This window comes from Callorhinus ursinus, unplaced genomic scaffold (assembly GCF_003265705.2).
Source record: "Callorhinus ursinus isolate GAN/ISIS: 27379988/994484 unplaced genomic scaffold, GSC_fseal_2.0 scaffold23, whole genome shotgun sequence".
NCBI lineage: Eukaryota > Metazoa > Chordata > Mammalia > Carnivora > Otariidae > Callorhinus > Callorhinus ursinus.
Genome location: NW_027397085.1, coordinates 6,205,962 through 6,218,088, shown reverse-complemented (window position 1 = coordinate 6,218,088; position 12,127 = coordinate 6,205,962). Strand labels below are relative to the sequence as shown.

General features: G+C 42.1%; 1 long non-coding RNA gene across 1 annotated transcript; it reads left to right on the top strand.

Moving 5' to 3' along the window:
- The first annotated feature begins 3,578 nt into the window (after positions 1–3,578).
- On the top strand, positions 3,579–11,746 carry LOC141374917 (uncharacterized). The gene is made up of 3 exons (XR_012382119.1): positions 3,579–3,773; positions 8,065–8,122; positions 11,495–11,746. It is a non-coding gene; the product is annotated as an uncharacterized lncRNA (long non-coding RNA).
- Positions 11,747–12,127: the final 381 nt, after the last annotated feature.

Genomic DNA, 12,127 nt, shown 5'->3' with positions numbered 1-12,127 from the left:
CTTCTTAAAAGCAAGAAACCCTATCGATATTATCTTACATTCTCGTTGCCTAGCAGACCCAGACTCATGGTGGGCACATAATATGTGTTTATGAAATAAACAAGAAAACGTTAAATCTAAAAAGGTGGGATAAGGGAACTTCCTGATTAGCCGACTGTGGCTCCCTCTCTAACATAGTAAAGGGCCAGTCCCAGAGCTCACTGAAGATGAAGAAAAGAGAAACTGCTCTGATCTTTCACATTCCCTTCTCCATCTGTACTTGGGTCAACCAAGACGAATAGTTAGCTCCCCTCGTATTTCCTTCATCACCCAGGGAATGCATCAATAAACATTTGCTGGTAGGAACTACACGGTAAACCCTCCACCCTTAGAACTGTGGTGGTACATTCCCTTTAGGGACATGTCCCAGGACAAGCACTAGGTGAAGGGGCAGCACAGAAGAAAACTTTCCCAGACTTTCTTGGAAGAGCTTTAACCTCTTCAGAAGTAAGAGTTGACTTTGCTTTGCCTAGTTTTTTTAAGCACAGAGTTTAGATGGAAAATTGGGACTAGAGCATGGGAGGTCCAACCATAATAGACTCATCAGACTCATACGCACGGCTCCATCACTCCCAACAACTGTCCCATGGGCCTCTCCAAGAGACAGTGACCAAGGCGGAGAGCACAGAACCTTGGGGGTGGGAATCCGGAGAACGGCATCCAAGTCCTGGCTCTGCTACTGTTTGTACAACCTTCGGCCACCCTCTTAATTCCCTGGGCCTCAGTTTTCTCACTTTTAATGGGAGCTACAATACCCACTCAACCACTTTATAGTCAGGTGCTAAGCTTTGAAAAAGTTAGTTTCTACAAAAGCTTTTAAAATGTAAAAGGCCCTTACCACTGTGTGGCTTATCTCCTCCTTCTCCCTTGTGAGTATTCTACCTCTCAGCCATCTGGGCTTCTCACTAGTCCACAAACACACTGTGCACACCCAACCTTGCCCACTTAGGCCACTTTCACTGATGGAGCCATTTCCCTCATTAAAATTCTCCTGCTTGGCTAACGCAACCCATGACATCATGCAGACATAAGGTAACCCCTGGGATGGAGGGGTAAAAAGGAACTCCAGTGTGATGTTCTTCCCCAGAACTCAGAACTCTATTCTAACCATGAGAAAAACATCAGTCAAATCCAGACTGGGGGACGGGATATGAGGCTTCCAGGCCCTCAGGCTCGTGGAAATAAGCAAAGACTGAGAAACAGTCTTAGACCAGAGAAGACTGACAAACCACGACAACTAAAGGCAATGTAGCTCCCTCATTGGATCCTGAACCAGAAAGAGGACATTAACGGAAAAATTGGTGACATCCCGAAGACCGTGGAGTGCAGGTATGAGTCATGTATCAATGTTGGTTTCTTGGTTTTACAACCATACTGTGGAAATGTAAGATGTTGAGAATGGGGAAAACCAAGTGAGAGATATGCGAGAGCACTCTGCTATTTTTATAAATTTCTGTGTATTTAAACTTGGTCTAAAATTTAAAAATGTATTAAACAAAATCCTACACTTCCCGGTCAAGCTTCATCCAAATAGAAATTTGGATGGAGGTGCTTTGCGGTGCTTTACTGAATCCTCCATTTAGCTCTGACCTTTCCTTCTAAACCCTCCTCGTACTTTGCTTCCTCCTTAAATGGCTTCCTATATATTATAGTTGTTTGTGTACTGTTCATATCCACATACTGATAACCGAGCAACTTGAAGGTGATTTTTTTTAGTCTGTAAGGCCTAGCAGAGTTCCTGACACGTGATAAATATCTCATGAGTGTTTACGAATGGGCAGATGGATGGATGGATTGCAGCAGGCCGTGCTGTCAAAGTGTAGAGTTCCTGCATCCTGTTCATCCTATCCAGGTTTAGCCGTACAAGACATTTTCTCAAAACAGAATTTATTCTGTGGACTAAGGCAATGTCTGTTAATAGAAGCATAACCATATATATTTGCAAAACACCTTGCATTCTAGACTTTTAAGGCGATTTAGAAACCACGACTTATTAATCTTCACACACACCCCCCTCACATGAAATGCTTTTGGCATAATTTAGTAATCCAAACTGTACATACCACAGGAGATTTGAAAAGTGCCTAATTAAAGATACAATGCTGTGCTCACCTTATCCTGGGCTTAAATCCACTGAAATTAGTGAGCATTTGGATTCGGAGAAGGAAGAATTGAGGCATTTTTATAGCTGTGGATTTGAAAGGATTTGGGGCATCAGTACACTAGGCTTGAATGAGAAAAACAGGCTAAAAATCAGCAATAAATAAGATGGTTGGAAGCCAAACAGGATGTCAGAATTAAGAAAGAAAATTGGAAAAAAATGAAAGCGTCACACTGAACTGCTAAATCAAAGGCACAGGAGAGGCCTGCATGCAGGGAGCGGGGCCGTGTAAATGTAAGAGAGAAAAAATGTTGTTTTAGCCTAATTTCCTCCTTTCTAAAAAGCAGAGTTTGAAGTGTTGCTTTGAATGTAGGTGATTTACTAATTTTTAAAGGTACTTTACTTTTATTTTTTTAAGATTTATTTATTTTGGGGGGAGAGAGAGAGAGAGAGAGAATGCATGTGCACAAGTGGGGCGGAGGGGCAGAGGGAGGAAGAGAATCTCACAGGACCGACCCCCCCCCCCCCCCCCCCCCCCCCCCCCGCTGGCTGAGCGCTGAGCACAGAGCTCCATCTCCTGACAGTGAGATCATGACCTGAGCCGAAACCAAGTGTCAGGCCACTCAACCGACTGAGCCACCCAGGCGCCCCTAAAAGTTTACTTTTAGATGTGAACCCAAATAACAGGAATGGAAAACTGAGAAGCATGGATTTGGCAGCTTCGTGTTCTCGTGGGGGAGAGAATTCAACTTCGAATGTAACCTGTATTAACTGGGAATGCACATGATTGGGATAAGTTGCTATTACAGTCATGCAAATGGTAACCGTCCAGGGCGGTTTAGCTACATTTTATGCGTTGTAAAGAAAAGTTCCAAACGCAAATTTTATAGGTTGGAAAATCCTATTACAATGAGTACAAGGTAAACCGTTTAACTCCTCCAGGTTATTTCAGTGCTGCTTTAAAAGTTGATGTCCTGGGGTGCCTGGGTGGCTCAGTCGTTAAGCATCTGCCTTTGGCTTAGGTCATGATCCCGGGGTCCTGGGATCGAGCCCCACATCGGGCTCCCTTCTCCACGGGAAGCCTGCTTCTCCCTCTACCACTCCCCCGCTTGTGTTCCCTCTGTTGCTATCTGTCTGTCAAATAAATAAATAAAATCTTAAAAAAAAAAAAAAAGTTGATGTACTATCAGCCTGCCAGGTCCAGAGACAGTAGTACTGTTTTATGACTAGCAGCATGACTTTCACTTCTAAACCAACTAAAGAAAAGCACAGCCCTTGGAGAAACAACAATTACTACCATTCTTGGGTTAGTGGGAGGGGATTCATTTGTCCTCCCAGATTCTTGTACGTCACAGTGACCTGCTCTGTGACAGCTTATTACACAACTGTAACAGTTGCTTGCTTACATTGCTTCAGCCTTTTCCTCTGAGCTGTTCATCCAAACATGGTCAGATTAGGGGGCTTGAGGTTTCAGAGGTCAAAAAAGAACTCCAGCTGTCAGAAACAGAACTCTTCAGAGACGGCCGTGGTGGTGGTCACGGTGTGGGGCGATTTGAGAAAGGTGATTTGAATGAGTTCTCCACAGCTGCTCTAGCAGTCAAAAGCCAAGCCGCCTGGGCAACACAGCCCCAAGGTGAGCGCGTTGGGCCACCAAGGCACTAGCAGTTAGTGCTACGATGCCTCAAGGTTCACCAGAGACCCACTTCTCCCAGAACCTCCCCACATGCATGCGCCCTGTGCAACATGCCCTTGGAGTCAGTGACCCATTTCTGCTTCTAAATGGTCAAGTGACCTCAGGTAACCCGTAATCTCCCCAGACCTCAGTTTTCTCTTCTATAAATTGTCACTGGAGGATTAGAAGCTCTTTCAGCTCCAAAATGTTATGATGTAAAAATCTTGCCAAGACAAATCTCTTAAGTTTGTTTTCTTGTATGTCCACACCTCCCTCTTCTATATTTGTTCTGCGCATGGAAAATATCTGATGCCTCACCCTTCCTCACCCTCACCAGACACTTGAGCAAATCTGGAATGTTTCTTCTATAAAAGAACTTGAGCCATATTTTCTACACATTTGGCTCTGCTTTGCCAGTAAAATCCTTGCCACTTCTTCAATAATAGGAATAAACACTGCATCCAGAAGATAGCTGCTTCTCCTCAGGTTCCTTCAATGTTTTATCAGATTTGGTTATTTCAGACATCTTTTTCTCGGGGGATCAGAAGATGGATGCCAGCCTATCTATTTATCTCTGATTTACATCAAGGGAATTTGAAGTAGGATATTTCTCATGGGGAAAAAAAAATCTTTGTTTTGAGAATTCCTTTGCCCATTCTGGCCCAACAGAATTTCAGTTGGCAACCTTTGGGCAGAGTCACAAAACTACATTTCCATTTCCATATATGTTATTTATTATCAGAAAGTTGTGGGGAGTTGGTTGGGGGATGGTGGTTAAAAGTATCTTTTTTGCTCCAATCTTAAAAGAAAGTTAAAAACTAACTCTTTAAGATAGTTCTCTTCATTGGGGCGCCTGGGTGGCTCAGTCAGTTAAGCGTCTGCCTTCAGCTCAGGTCATGATCCTGGGGTCCAGGGATCAAGCCCCACATCGAGCCCCACACTGAGCCTAGAATCAGGCTTCCTGCTTAGTGGGGAGTCTGCTTCTCTCTCTCTCTCTCTCTCTCTCTCCCTCTGCCCCTCCCCCTCCACTTGTGCTCTCTTCTTCTCTCTCTCTCAAATAAATAAATAAAATCTTTAAAAAAAAAAGTTCTCTTCATCTAGGACCCACCAGAAGTATGAATTCTGATGGCCACGTCAGCCTGAAGATACAGACCATCACAATTACAGAGGACGTTTTCCAGTTCAGTGAGAATCCTCCCTGACCTGCTTTCCTCTGAGTTTGGTACCTTTTTGGAAGCCTTACAAATGGCCCACTACAGCATGTGCTTAGTTCTGATGTGTAGTGTTGTTTGCTGCTTGGCTGGTGCTGGACTGATCTTAATTATCTTCCTGACCATGCAAGAAGAAAAATGCAGTTGTTAAAATTAATCATGTTCACTGGGACAGCACCAAGGGTGAAGTTGCAGGGAGCAAGACAGTCAGTTCGTCACAGCGTAAGTGGTAAATTAGCAGGACCCTCTGCTTTGGCACACTGACAACCTGGCTCTTTGGGTCAGAAAACAGTGAGTGTATATGCCAGGAGGCCCTGACGTCAGAACATCTGAGGGCTGGTGCTGAAGTGAGGAAAATTAATATGGAAGCAGTATTTTATTAGAAATGAGTTTAAAAAAAATCAGTGTGAGGTCTTCCTTATTTGTGTCCCAAGTGGCTCACTGATGATACATGAAGTTTCTTTTCAATATGAAAGTGAAAAGCATTTCTCTGTGTTTGGACACCTTGGATGTGAATTCATTTTGCAGTTTTGACCCAGAGGAGCTGGTTCTATTCCTGGCTCCACCAAGCGAGTCATTGATCCTCTCTGGACCTTATTTTGTCATCTAAAAAAACACAAGGGGTTTGGAATAGACCATCTTTTGCGGCACTGGCTACATAATTTGCAGGTCTCAGTATAAAATAAAAATTGAGGGCCTAAAGTTCAGAAATGATTAAGACTTTCAGGAGAACAACAATAGAGTATTAAACCAAGTATGGGGCCCTTCTATGCTTGGGGCCCAGGTGACCAAACAGGTCACACACATACACAGGTCAAAGCTTGCCTTGATCTTTCCCCTGCCTTGTCCAGCACCAAACGTTTCTGATATCAAGGCTTCTTTTTTTTAAATCTCCATAGCACAATCCTCATGAAAAAAAAAATGAAAAAGTAAGAACAAAAATCTCGAGTGGCATTTTTTTGCTTGAAATCTATCTCACTTTTACTTTTCATGTTCTTTTGACCATAAGTTGTACCTCAGCCCTTCCTGACTTCATTTTACTCTCCATGATGGATTTTCTTCTTTCCTGTCTAAAACATACAAATGACCTTTGCTTTGGGCTTTTTCTAAGTCACCATATGTTAGATAATTGTGCCCAAAGGAATTGCTTCCAGAGTGGCCTAAACACAAAAGAAAAACACACAGCCAACTTTTTCTCTAGAGCAGTGCAAACATTTCCTTAAACCTAAGTGTCTCAAGAGGAAAATTGACAGAATAAACCTTTCACCCAGCAAGCTGACTGCATAGTGCTTATATGGAATCCTTCTTGCATTTTTACATCCCTGATTTATCTACTGTTTTGCCAATAAAAGCAGTCATGTTCTTTGATTTAAGTTTTTTACAATGGAAAAGTGGCCAGAGAAAATGACTCAGTTGAGTGTTTTATTAACGGAAAGAACTGATATGCGAGCAACAATCCAAGTTCTTTGCCCCTTCTCTATCATGTTACACCATAATATAGCACCTATCTGAAAAGTAGATTGCAAGTTAAATGCTAGCAAATCAATGGCTTTTCAGATATTAGGTTCACCAAAGTGCCAACCATAAAACATAAAGAAACTTCAGCACTGAGAAGCGAAATCTATTCATATAATTTAACAATTACAAAGCAACTACCCAAAATGAGGGGATTCTCTCAATACCTTCCTTACAAGGAAATAAGTTTGTTTTCTTGCATGAGTTTTTCTGCTAGGTTCAAATTACTGGAGTCTCATCCAAGTGAATAAACTCCCTGTAGAAAATTTCACCATCACTTCAAATCAATGGAAAATCAGATTTATTCTTCAAGTTAACTTGCAGAGGAGGAAGGAAGTGACTTCAAATCTATTCCGACTAACAACACAACCTCCAAATGAATTTATTTTCTGTTTAGGAAGTTTGGGGTATTCTACTTATTATCAAAAACCAGTACATTTACTCTTTTTCCTTAATCATATAAAAAAATCAAAAGCTCCTTTGTCTCAAATATTCAAGGATCATGTATGTTCTGTTTTAAGGGACAGTTTAGGGCAAGGATGTTATAAACACTAATAAACCACTGTCTAGTTTATGACAGTTCCAAGTACTTGAATACTCATATCCTTCAGAATACGGGCAAACAAGTCTGCAGAACAACAAATGTCTGTATTGAGAACTCACCTACTTCTCTGCCTACGGGCAGGATTATATCTAAACCCCCGGTATTAATTGCCTAGGGATGCAATAATAAAGTACCAAAACTGCTTGCCTTCAAACAATAGAAATTGATTTTTGTGCAGTTCCAGAGGCTAGAAGGCCAAAACCAAGGTGTCAGGGGGCCCTGCTCTCTGAAGGCTCTAGAGAGGATCCTCCCTTGCCTCCTCCAGCTTCGGGTGTTATTGGCACTGCATCACCCCAATCTCTGCCTCCATCGTCACAGGGCCATCTCCTCTTTTTATGAGGACCAGGTGTATCAATCTGCCCAGGCTGCTCTAACAAAATATGATAAACTGGGGGGCTTAAACAACAGACGTTCTTCCTCGCAGTTCTGGTTCTGGAAGCTCAAAGTCTGAGATCAAGGTGCTGGCCTATTTGGAAGGACATGAATTTGGAGGGACACTTTCAACCTCGTACATTTCCCTAAACAAATGGTAATCTCTTCTCTGCTTAAATGAAATAAAACCAAAATGTTGTTACGAGATGTTCCAGAAAAGAAAAGCTCGGTGAGTCCCCTACAAATTCATTCCATTCAGTCATCCAACTCATCAGTTCTCAAAGTATCATCTCAGGGCCACTTGCTTCAATTCAACTTTGGGAGGAGCAGATTAAAATGCAGATTCTTAGGCTCTACTCAGATCCACCAAGTCAGAACTGCTAAGTGTAGAGGCCAGGAACTTGCATTTTAAATAAGCTCCCGGGGATGGAGGGGGTTGTGCACACTACAATTTAAGAACTGCTGATCTATAGAGTCAGAAAAGTCTGCTTTACAGTCCCCACGGTGCTTCTTAAATTCATTCTTTTTTTTTATTTTTCATTCTTCTCAGGTGAAATTGAGAACAGCTGGTCAACATTTTTTTTTAATATTTGAACACCATTCTAAAGGTACTCCTCATTCCTTTCTCCCCCACATGAAACCAAATAGTAGAAACTCAAATAATATTCCTTAGGATGTGTTTCCTAATCATTAAATCATTTACAAACTCTGGTCAAATACTTGCCATCTCCAGAATCACAGACAGTGCCTTCGGCCGTGGAAAGAGATACCGTTTCATATTTCAGATTAGAAATATCTGAATGCTAAAGAAGTCACACTGAAGCCAACCTAATTGAAGTTATTTCTAGCCAGGAAAAAAAAGTACATACTTTAGTATTAATAGCCCACAAGGTAGAGACTGCCTCTAATTCCCCTTTCCTTCCTGTCAGCCCTTTGTGTCAAATTTTATGAGCGAGGAAACAAACCTGCCAGCTTCTGGCCCGTCTGTGTTCTGAGCCTTGCAGTGGGGCATCAGGGTGACAAGCAGGTGATGAGACTGGGAAAGGGGGTCAAGAGGGGAGACAAAAGCAACTTGGCATCTGAACTGGAACTTTTGCAAGTCTTAAGAACCAGTCGTTTCTTTTTGAGCAACACAAAAAGAACACTTGGTGAGGACCACGCACAGCATTGTGAGTCTGCTGAGCCAAAAGGTTTGTAAACTCTAGTGGTGATACCTCCTACTTCTCAACCTTGAATTTTGCTCTCACTTGAAATAGAACTATGCTGACCATTCACATATGCATTCATCAAACATCCATCAACATCCCCTGAGTACTCACCGTCTAGACATGGAAAACCAGAGTTACAACATACACTATGAGTAAGGGAGCTTCCAAATAAGAAATTCAATGAGTTAGAGGGGAGGAAGAAAACAGGAAATGTTTTTCCGATCTAAAACCACATTCAGCAGTGAGAAGAAATGATTCAAGTGAGCCCCTCTTTGCGTCAGGGGTGGTCATATCACCTCAGCTAGTGCCATTCACACGTTTCCCATTCCACAGATAGTTGTGACATTTTACTGCAAGCGTCTTTCTTAGTTTAACTAGAAAATTTAATGGTTTTAGTGGCTTATTCAAGCCAGAAAGCATTTATTAAGCACCCATCATGAGCAAAACATTTTTTAAATTAGGAATTGCTTTAAGAATTAGAGAACACAATCAGCTCTTGAAGATTTTACAGTTTATTTAGGAAAGAAGATACTTGTATTGTTAGAGAATGCTATAAAAATTCAAGTTATTATAATGAAAGATGCCATATAAATGGTATTTGTTAACATGACATAAAAAAATTGCTCTATTATTTTAGAAAGAAAAAAGGTTAACTTCTCATACTAACAGAACACAATTAAAGGTAAATATCTTAAATATTATCCAGAAAAATAACATGATTCTAGTATAACAAGTATCAATTTCCAGCATTTCACCTTCATGTCAATGAAGTTACACTTCAACATAAAACATGATTGCTCACAGGAACCATAATAAGGAAGACAGTCTAGAAATGAGTCTCAAAGGAAATGGAGGATGATATTGACAAGAAGTGGAAAAACTTACTAGGCAGGGTGAACTACACAAGCAAATGCACAGCAGGAAGTATGACATATGAAGAAGACTCTAAGAAATCTGAACAGACTGCACAAGAGATGATTGAGTAGAACTGAAGCTGCAAATAAAAAGGTGAACACAAGGAGTGAAGTTCTTTGAAGACTGGCCTAAGTATTAGGTTGACCATATGAAACTTCCCTTTCTTTGTAAGTCAGTATAGTGCATTGCTTGGAATTTCATATAGTTCAGTGGAACAATGGAGTTTTTGAAATGACACAGTGAAGAAACTGATGTTTTGGGAAGATTTATCTGGTGGTGGTTAGGTGGGCACTTGGCTGAACTTGGGACTGGGAGACAATTAGGATCTGCTCTAGTAACCTGGGCATGAGATGGTTGGAACCTGGACTCGGTTTGGCTGTAGGTATGGAAAGGGAAGAGTCAAATCTCAGAGGCAGCAGGTATCATGAGAGGATTAACAGTCTCGGCCATGGTCGCAGCCTAGTGGGAAAGTCTTCTGTAAAATGAACAGTTGTTTTGAAAATAATAATTAAGGGAAAATCCAGATCTTCTAAGATCAGGTTTCCTGGAACTGCCATGTATCTACAAAGGGAAAGGAATGAAGAAAATATCACTCCCTTTTCCCCAGACTGTGCTCCAGTCCCAGGGATTTGGAACCAGTCAATGAGTCAGGAAGGCACTGAAGAGCTGGTGTGTAGATAGACTGGTTGTGGAATCTTAGAACTGGAAGGTATCTTATAAGAGTATCATGCATCTTATTAAACATAGTGTGAACTGAGAGATTGTCTGGAAGGAGATTTCTCCTAGAAATGGCTGTCTGAGTGAGTCTTCATTTCCATCTGTGTCTCCGAACCTGAGACATTTCCAGAGTTGCATCTTCTCCTGGAATATCACATTTTGATCCCTGGAGTACCCTGTTCCTCCTTTGAAATTCAGCTTGGGCACAAGTAAACCCTGTTTCCTCAGTGTCCCCTCATGCAGCTAAGACAGGCTGGGATTCAAAAAAAGATTTAGCTGAATATGATGGGAGAAGCAAAAGAAAATATAGACCGCATAACAACAGTCAGCTTTTGAAGGTATGGAGAGAACTCTGAGTCAACACTGACCACAGTGGAGGGATTAACACTACATCAAAAACGCGTTCCTGCTCAGTGTCCTGTCCATCTTTGTGAGGGCATAGCTTGGGGCATAGCTAGTTTCCTAACCTCCAGGAGCCTGGTCCTCTCCTACCAAAGTGGAGCTTCCAAAGACTAACCAAAAGACACTAGTCTCCTAAGTCAGGCACTGGGGGGGTTCCATGGACACTCACTATTAGCAGAGCGTAGAGTCCGTTCTTCCTTGTTGCCCCCTTGCCCAACATAATACCTGGCACATGTTGGGGTTCGATGTAATGTCTCCTGGGAGAAAATTCCAAACTTTTCCACAAACAAATGATCAGAGCAACTCAGTCTTCCCACTTAATTCCAGCTTCAGATCTGAGGGCCATCCTTTCCTCAAATTGTTGGGATTGTGAAGACAGGCTTCATGACTTTGGTTAGCTGCCTCACCCACTTGTGATGCACTTTTGGGCTTTTCCCTCAGGAAAAGTTCCTTCTTCATAACCCAGACAACTCTGCTTCTCAGAGCTCTACAAACACATGTCCACAAAGTAGGAGTCCTCACACACTCCAAAACAGGGGCTGACTCAGACTTGACCTGAGATCAGCAGACCAACCAGTTCATTTTGAAAGAATGAAGCCAAGGCCCAGTGAATGATCAGTAACTTTCCCAGGATCTCTTGGCCATTCCATGACAGAGATGCCCCTGGGGAACACCCAGGTCTGTACTGGTTTCACCTCACCATCCTCACTGCTTTGCTCCTCTGCTTGTTTTTACTAGAATGGCAACCTCAGAGAAGCTGAGTGGTCCCCACTCTCCCTAGCCTGCCTTCAGAATCAGATGGGCCTCTTGTTAGTTCCCAGATGCTATAGCACTCCTTTGTGGTCACCCAGAACTGTTGCTGCTTCAGATGTAAAAGCAGATACTGCCCAAACCTGGGCTCACCGTTGGAGGCCTCTGGACACTGGAAGAAGGTAGAGTTGTTTTCTGTTGGGTCCCAGAGAGCATCGTAAATACCAGAAAGCACCTGTTGAAAATAATGCTGTCTTATTTGTGTGTGTATGTCTGTATTTTACTGTTTTTGTTTTGTGTTTTCTCCCCATTGGCCCACCTCCACCTTCCTAAATAAATATTTGCAGGTCCTCTGCATGCCTAATCCCTAGCTTTCCAACACATAACCCAAGAAAGCCAGTAACACTAAGCCTTGGGGTTACCTTTACTGAGTATGGGCCGTGCTAAATTGAAATTAGTGCTCACCTCAAGAGGACCAAGGTTGTTTCAGAAAAACCTTTTAATACTTATTTCATCCAACTCTAAAAATAACATATGCTTCTTGGACCAAAATTAGGGGAAAAGGGTGTATGAGAAAAAGCAGAGAAATATAAAGAAGGCTTTAAAATATAATCCTATCAC